Raw genomic sequence first — 9,507 nt, 5'->3', positions numbered from 1 at the left:
TATATCTTATTTGTGTATATCTTAATTCACATATACTTTTATTATATTTGATTTCTTCTATATTTTAAAAATTCAATGAATGGTGTATATCAATGTTTAATTTATTCTCAATACCAATTTAGCACATATTCTTAACATATTATAAACTCTTGTTCGTCAATATTTTAATCAATGTAAAGTGAATACCTTTTAAAGATTCCATCCAATGGACAAACATAAATAAAGTGGTATCCACCTATACAATAAATCACATTTAGATTTCGAACAAGAATATTTGTCTAATTAGTCAGCTTAACTTAATTAGCATGATTATTATCCGATTGGACGATTCGTGAATTATGTTCTAGCCATGCATATGGTTTTGCATACCATATATTTTAAGAATTCCTATTGTCAATCACAGGTCAAATCTTATCTTAAACTTCAACAAGTCAAAGATTTGGAATCCCGGGATATGGCAGAAGCTGTAAAACAGGCAAGTGCCATAGCAAGTCACAGGTCAAATCTTATCTTAAACTTCACCAAGTCACATATTTAAATCAAAGATTTAGAATCCCAGGATATGGCAGACGCTGTAGAACAGGCAAGTGCCACAGCCAGCGTAGAGATTATAGTAATGGACACAGGCATGCTTCCCTTGTCTTTCCTCAAAAACATGCCCTCATATATCGGATAGCTATTTATTACTAGGAAACTCGACATCATCACCTGCACAAACATACTCGCCATGGCTGAATAACCTTCTCTCATCACCCTTAAAAGTCCACACACTAACGCTACGAGATTTATCAGTGCTATGATAGAAAGAGGTATAAAAAGTGTAGAGGAAACCCCAAACTCAAAAATCTCTGCTTCATATCTTTTGGCTGCTTCACTATCAAATACTTTGCTTGTCACCTCGAAACCCACTTTGGATATTCCGAGAAATTTACAGACAACTTGAATGAACGCAAACAGATGGGATGACACGCCTCTTATCATCCACATCCTTTGATCATTCCACCACGATTTTAAGGAGCCTCCTCCCACATATATATACTCTAGAGCACTGTGTACATATGCAAATATTGGTAAAAATAGAAAGAGGAGGACCCATGGATCTGAAATCTGCAAGATATAATAGATTTTAATTTCCTTAATGAATTGTGATAATGGATTAGAGATATAATCGAAAAGGTGATGCAAAGTAATTTACACTGTCATCTCTATACATAAGTTTTGAAACATTACAGAAACAAAAAAATAAAATAACAGACGGCACTAAAGCAGCTACAAATAGATCAAAATATTGAACACGACAGAAACCAAAAATCAGGACTTCATTTTGTGAAATCTGACAAACAGAAAGTTTTTAATCAATATAAAAAACCAAAAATCAAAAAAGCTTTTAAATATATCATTTACTGTAGATAGACTATGTTCTTATTGTAAATATGAGGGGTAAAAATACCTGGGGAAATAAGGATAGGCCGGTGACCGTGCACAAGGCCGGTACTAAGCCGTAGCAGATCAAAGGTATTGAAGATGGAGCCCACAGAAAGTAATAGCTGTAACACATGATCTGTACTAGTTTTGTATGGCGGATACCATAAGTTACTGGACAAAATCTGCTGACAAAAATCTCCAGGATCCTGTTGTCCATCTTTTATGTTGGACCAGAGTATCATTCAGATTAACAGGCACACGACCGACAAAACCATCTCTTTTAGGAGAGCAGTAAACAGATTTCCATCCTCTACAGTGTATAGAAAACCCTGTGAAAGCATCTTCCACTGCACAATCGTAGAGCATGCCGAACTGTATCATGAATTAAATGTCAGAAATTATTTCCAAAATATTGACCCAGTTGATAAAAATGATCAAGATTTTAATTTTTATTTGCCTTTTTCCCCCATTGGGTGTTCTCATCGTAACCACACTTGGCAAGTTCTTTTGCCTCGTCCAATCGCTTAGATGGAGCTGCTTTCTCCATGCCTAAAATTGATGAACTTATAAGCTCTTTCATTTTGTTCAAAGAACTGTGTTGTCGCTCACTTCCACATAAGACATCCCTGCGGTGAACGCATCCGGTACCCATGTATGACGGACCTTCGATTCCATCCATTCCTTTATGAAGTATCTGTATATCATTATATATAGAAATGCAGCTCAGTTGATTGCATATGTTTTAGGGCAACAGTTGAATTACAAATACTCACATTCAAATACTTTCTGAGATAACTGGCATACAGATCATTTTTTGTAATGCCATGAAACCTTTGGGGAAACTGGACATAGGCAAACTGGTGCCCAGTTCGAGAATCCATGAAAAAGCACATAGCTTCTCGAAGGGCTTCACAGTTGTTGGCGTACATGTCACAGTCTAGAGTAAGAATGAAAGGAGCATTGCTCATAAGAGCAGAGACTCTAATCTGCAGACACAACATAAATAAATCAACCATCACTAGGAAAGAGCTTATAAAGCCAATGCGTAGAGAATATAAACAGGAAAATGACATTCATTATTACCAGGACATTAAGAGCACCAGCCTAAAAATTATGGGGGTTTCTAGGTCGCTTTTCACGGGAAACGTAGACAAGACTAGGCAAATCATGGCCCTCAACGTTCGTGTCTTTGCCCCTTTCTAGCAAAACCTGTATGTAGGCTTAAAAAAAATTGCACAACAATATTTAATAAACAGGAGAGATTAAACATGGTTAAGTTGTGATCTGGTTTTGTGAAATAAATAAAATATATTCATAAGTAATTAATGATATCTGTAAGTAACATGATAATATTCCTCTTGATCTGGAAAATTTTATTATCTTTCAAAGCAATATAATTTATTTGAGAGACATAATCTCTTAACAATGATTTTTGTGACCTGAACTATAGCAGGGTGGTTTCGTGAAGTCATCTCCGGTTTCCATTCTTTGAAACCATCGTGTTCTTTGCATTTATGTTCTGGAACAGTCCTCCTCTCTACAGTGCTATTTATACGACATTTCATCTCCTCGTACAATTTCTACACAGATTTCCATTATCAACTTTAGCCTCTTAAACTCATAATCGACTTAGAGATTTTTATAACTGAATGAAGATAACTAATTAGCAAAAGTCGGAGAAAATAATAATAACTTTTTCTGAAGAGTATTAATATTCTTCTAAGCTTAGATTTAACCTACACACCTTGACATTTTCCCATTCTGCAGTGAAGCACAAGTTCTCACTTTCATTGTCATAACATTTAGCAAAATATGCTTCTGGGCATCTCTGCTGAATGGAATACTTGTGGCAAAAAGGAACCCAACTCTTTGCAAAACGTGAAGCTTCAAACAGAGCATAGAAGGTGAGTGGGGATCCTCCATCATCCGATACATAGCATGTCAATCTTTCTACTGGATAATTAAAAGCCAGAGCAGACAATACAGTGTTTGAAACATCCAGTGGAGGTTCTTTAATAGGGTCAGCGGTACATATAAATACATCAATGGGAGGTAGGTCCCTCTCAAACCTGTTAAGAACAACCATATTACTCTTAAGAAACATGTTTCTCAATCTTATAAGCAAGTTAACACATCTTTATATTTCATTGATTTTATTTTTCTTATTATCTCACCCTCATGATAGCATAAATAAATGAAACAGCTGGGTTATTAGCTGAATGATTTATTCATTGATAAATTTACATATATATATAGATTTAAGGAACTCAATAATATTCTTATACATCTGCTAAAGAGATTGACAACTAACTCCTGAAGAATGACAGCTAACTAGAAGTGGGCAAATCTACATATAGTTATTGTTTTCAATTGAAACTATTTAACACATTTTTAATTTAGTTTTGACTTTTTCTAACACTCCCTCGTGAAGAAAAAAGGGAATTTAGATGGACTCCTAACATAAATATAACAACCGTGTTATCATTTGTGTTACTATATGACTTTGGTGTACTGCTTCCTCTCATCATAATCGCCTTGAGATTTTGCAGATCCCTAACTAACACAATTCTAAAATGATTTTGACTTACCACAAACCTCATACGCAAGTGGTTTCAGATGTCTAAAAATATAATGATTTATGATAAATCATTTACCACAAACCTCATACGCAAGTGGTTTCAGATGTCTAAAAATATAATGATTTATGATAAATCATTTACCACAAACCTCATACGCAAGTGGTTTCAGATGTCTAAAAATATAATGATTTATGATAAATCATTTACCACAAACCTCATACGCAAGTGGTTTCAGATGTCTAAAAATATAATGATTTATGATACACTTTTTCTGATCATCATCGCTAATTTCTTTGACAAACATAAAATATGTACCAAAAACAAACATTGCCATTTAACACAGCTAAGATAATAGATCTCTGACTATGAAACAATTCGCATTCCCTTTCTCTCACAAGGAGATGAGATGCAGCCTCTAGCACTGCCACCTGCACAAAGGTGTCCCATGATATCTTTGGATCTTCTTATTCCAGTTTACAAACTCACATTCGACAGCCAAAACAAATTTCAAATACCATGTAACCTACATATGACCAACAGTTTCATACTATTATTTCTCGTGCAACAAAACAACCTGAACCTTGACTTTGGCGGCTTTGTCTTTGACTCTAATATTCAAACTTCATTAAATAATTTCATTGACTGGTCCTCTGATCGATGCTCATTATTTCTTTAGCACATCTGTGAACAATCTGTTGGGAATGGCTTCTTCTATCTTCGATGCCTGGCTTTTGCGGCCTTAAACAAAACTTGAGGAAAACCTAACTTGGGTGGTTCCTAAATATTTAAAATACCTTCAATAATCTGTTGCAAACAGAAATCGTCAGCAACTCCAATAGCTTCTGCAACTGTTTCTCCAGCGGCTCTGTGTGGCTCTAGTTTTCAGCTACAACTTATTTAACTCTGTGCCCCTTTTCAACGTCTGATGTAAGTATCAATTTTGAATACAAAAATATCACTATCTCCACTTTTCCTTGATGAAAACAGTTAAATAGCTAAATAGCTTCACAGCGGCCTGGGGAATATGAGCTTCTTGGTTCCACCTTTCTCAGCTGCAAACTCTTCGTCAATATCCTCCACTCTAATGATTTGCTGGCTCTGGTAACCCTAGTTCTGATACTATATAAATAAATGAAACAGCTGAACTACTAGCTCATGCTTTATTCATTGATAAATTTATATAAATATATATAGATTTAAGGAACTAAACAATATTTCTATAAATCTGTTAAACTAACTTCTGAAGAAGGACAGCTAACTGGGGGAGGAGGACAGATCTACAGATAGTAGTTATTATTTTCAACTGGAACTCTTCGACATATATCCACTTCGGTTTTAATTTATTCTACAAATAAATCAGAAAAAACATTTACATAATCAAATCCCAAAAAAACTATACAAATTAATATCGTTAATTATTTACCTTTCAGAAAGTCTTTCTGGGTAGGTAAGTCGATCCACAGGCCACCACCTTAAGGCCATTTCTAATACCCACTGGAAGGCCAAGCCTAGCTCTGCACAAAATAGCAGCATCCATGGTACATATCCTTCAGTTGGCATAAACTGGATCCGATAATATATAAGCCCCAGAATTGCACAAAAATATACGCATCCATAAGCTCTGTTTATCTTTGCAACTGGCCTTGGTACTGTGGTATAAAGTGGGGAATCTGTGGATTCCATCTTCTTGTTGATTCAATTGTATTACTGAAACAATTTATAGCAATTGGGCATTGCCATCCAAATTAATCTCATCTTTCTCAAACTTCTGTTAGTAACCTTAGTTTGTAAAGATCTCAGTTACTATATTCTGTAATTTCTAGTTTGTAATAATTGTTGCATCCATTTTCGAGTAGGGAAATAGCCAGCAGCAGACAAAATGACCAATGTGACCATTTGTTTTTACTTATTAAATAAATTTAAATCTCGAGATGATGTGACCATTTGTTTTTAATTATTAAATAAATTAAAAATCCCACAACATTTGACTATTTTCTCCTTTATTATGGGGCGTGTAGTCTTTGCGTGTCGTTTCAAATGTCTCGAATGTTTCCAGGCTATTCTTTAAACTAAATTTTATTCAATAAATGTAGAATAATTATTTCTGTTTTTTGTTGGTGAGGATGAGGTTCGAATTTGATATTGGTTATTTGATTATTGAAAAGTGTGTCATTTGAGTAGACTTTGCTTTTAGTATTGTTTTATGCTTGATTTTACATGTTAAAATTTCTACCCTATTAGATTTAAAGAGAATGAATTTTATATTACATTATGACAATGACAAAAATCTTTTCAAATATTTCTTTGCATAAAAGATTGGAACGCTTTGATATTTTGTATCATCTTATACTTGTGTTTTGTGTCACATTACTTTATGTAACCATGGCATTTGTTACTGTGTTATGTAAGTAAATTACTTTACAAATGGAATCGTATCTGCAAATTAAAGTTGTATTCTATATGCTGCATATGTATTCTAGTGCTTTTTATATACACATAATGGTGGGTACATGATCATATGTATTCGACTCTTTTTTATAAATATAGAATGGTAAATGACCATGTGTATTCCACTCCCTTTTATGTCTTTTATATGCAGGTTGAAAAAAAAACAATGTGACTAATTTAGCTTAACTAAATATGCCTAATATTATATTAAAACTTAGATTAGATTAACTAAGTATAATGTAAGATGTTGTAATTGAATAATTAATGTTATAAGTATAAATAAAATAAAATAGTCAATGATATCAGATTTCTACAATTCATAAATTTAATCAGTGCTAAGTTTCAGGATTAGATTGCATGTTAGTTTTTTATTCATGCAATGTAATCCAGACTCTTAACACTTATTAAATTTATGAATTTTAGAAATCTGATATCTTTGACTATTTCATTTTATCTATGCTTTATTGAAATAATTTAAAAAATAACATTGATTATTCAATTACAACATCTTCCACTATACTTAATTAATCTAAATTTCTAATCCAGAACCTTAACCATGATTAAAATAAAATAGGTTTAAAGAAAGATTTATTATTTATTTCTAAGTTTTGTAATAATATGATTGTAACTATTTTAATCTTAGAAGCTGATTTTTCAAGCTATTTGTTACGATGAATCTATGATGACTTTTTAAAACTCTCTTCTATAAAATTTTATAAAAAATCTATTAAATAACTATAATACTTTAAATGATTTTTTTCATAATAGAAACCAAATTTTTAAGTGGATGTCAATACTTTTTCTTTTTTTTTTCATTTTGTTTCTCAATTTAGTGGATATTTCTTTCTTTTAATATAACTTTGATACTGATCCAATGTCTGAATTTTATAAATATATTTTTAAAATAAAGAGTTATAATGGAGTGAAAATAGAAAACAAAAATTACCCTTCATAAATTAAGAGAAAAAAAAAGAAAAATCCAAATTTTAATATAACATAGCATGTTTAATTTAAAGGTTAAATAGTTAATGGTTGGGGTTCAATGGTAAACTGAGCCTTCCATTTTGGGTGTTTTGATTTTAATGATAGCAATTACTATTTAGAAATCTTTACTATTTTAATATTTTTAGTGATTTTTCCATGAAGTCATGTAAAAGTTTAGTACATGGCATGATATTAACTATAAATAGAACATGAATCAATACTTGATTGTATCTTCATTGTGATGAAATGTCAAATGTCAAGTGCCTATAGCTTGCTGCTCTATATTTTGTTAGCTTATTGGTTGTATGATAGCTCAATGTCAAGATTTTTTTTAAGGAAAAGAGATACTCTTTACATATGGATCACAGAGGTTGTTTAAGGTGTTGGTCAACAAGTAACAATCAAATGCAAAGATCGAGATCCGATCACCAAAGGTAAAGACTAACACTCTCAACAACCCAAATTTCAATCCATTCTGGAAGGATGGGAGCATTGGGCACCTAGTTCCACCAGAAAACGAGCTTCCAAAGGGGAGAGCCAAACATCGAGGTCATTAACATAAGAACTGGTTTCATATTTTACATTTGATGAAGATTTAAGTATAGGATCATCGGTAAAATTTAAATGTAGCATAAAGCATAAATCTATTTAAAATGAACTAAAGAATGCACACTAAAAGCAAGTGCCAAATAGAACGTAAAATTGTTAAGTACACAATTTATAATGCTACATATACATACAAAACTAGATAGCAAAAACAAAGAACACAGAATAGGTCAGGGAAATATGTTAAGCCTCAAAACCACACTTCTACTGTTATTCTACTTCTCAATGATTGCTAGAGGAGGAGATAAAGACTAAAGAAATATTTACCTTCTAGAAAGTCATTCTGGGTGGGTAAATCGATCCACAGGCCACCACCTGAAGGCCAACTCTAACACCCACTGGAAGGCGAAGCCTAGCTCTGCAACAAAATAGCAGCATCCATGGTACATAACCATCACTTGGCATATACTGGATACGATAACATATAAACCCCAGAATTGCATAAAAGTATACACATACATAAGCTCTGTTTATCTTTGCACCTGGCCTCAGTACTATGGTGTAAAGTGGGGAATCTGTGGATTCCATCTTCTTGTTGATTCAATTGTATTACTGAAACACTTTATAACATTTGGGTATTGCCATCTAACTTAGCTGAACTTCGCATCTTTTTCTAACATCAGTTAGTAACCTTAGTTTGTAAATATCTCAGTTACCATATTTTGTAGTTTGTTATGGTTCTGGCATCTATCAGTAACAGGATATGGAAGCCAAAATTTGGAGGGTATAATTGTGCACTGAATTTCAAACTATCTCTTCCCACGAGATTTGACTACTTTGCCATTTATTATGGGGCGTGTAGTTTTTGTGTGTCGTATTACTCCACCATATCGATATTCTTGTGGAAGCCTGGCCACACATTGAGTATCTAGGAATGACAACAGCAACAGCTGTTATGAAAATGAGAAGGATGTATTTGATTCTTATACAAATAGTATTTTAAGAAGTATGACTTTTATATCATACATTCAAATTGTTTCAATTGTCTCAAGTGCTTCCACAACTATTCTTCAAAATAAAGTTTTTTCAATAAATGTAGGAGGACTGCAAAATTGTCGTATTCCTTTTATTTATCAATGGACTGCAAAGATGCCGTATTCTATATGCTGTATAGCCACAGGCATCGGTAAATGGAAAACGATTTAACGTACATTTTATACACGCAGAATGGGACATGATCACTTGTATTCCAGTGTTGTATATAAATATAGACTGGTAAGTGACCATGTGTATTCCAATCCTTTTTATACAGAGTTTCATTTGAGGATTTTTTTATCATGTATTCCAGTCAATTTTATAAATAGAGAATAGTGAATGACCATGAGTATTCATGTTCTTTTTATACAGAGTTTCACTAGGTTGAAAAGGAAATTATGTGCTTAATTTAGGTTAATTATGAAGAAAATAGAAAATAGACATAAATTGTTATATAGTAATAAACATATAGAAATTGATGTTATTCATT

At 32.8% G+C, this 9,507-nt stretch overlaps 1 pseudogene; it reads right to left on the bottom strand.

Moving 5' to 3' along the window:
* Window positions 1–534: 534 nt before the first annotated feature.
* On the bottom strand, window positions 535–5,688 carry LOC131046689 (cellulose synthase-like protein E6; annotated as a pseudogene).
* Window positions 5,689–9,507: the final 3,819 nt, after the last annotated feature.

Source organism: Cryptomeria japonica, chromosome 7 (genome assembly GCF_030272615.1).
Source record: "Cryptomeria japonica chromosome 7, Sugi_1.0, whole genome shotgun sequence".
Lineage (NCBI taxonomy): Eukaryota > Viridiplantae > Streptophyta > Pinopsida > Cupressales > Cupressaceae > Cryptomeria > Cryptomeria japonica.
Note: the sequence above shows the minus strand (reverse complement) of the source record. Positions and strands in the feature narration are given on the sequence as shown.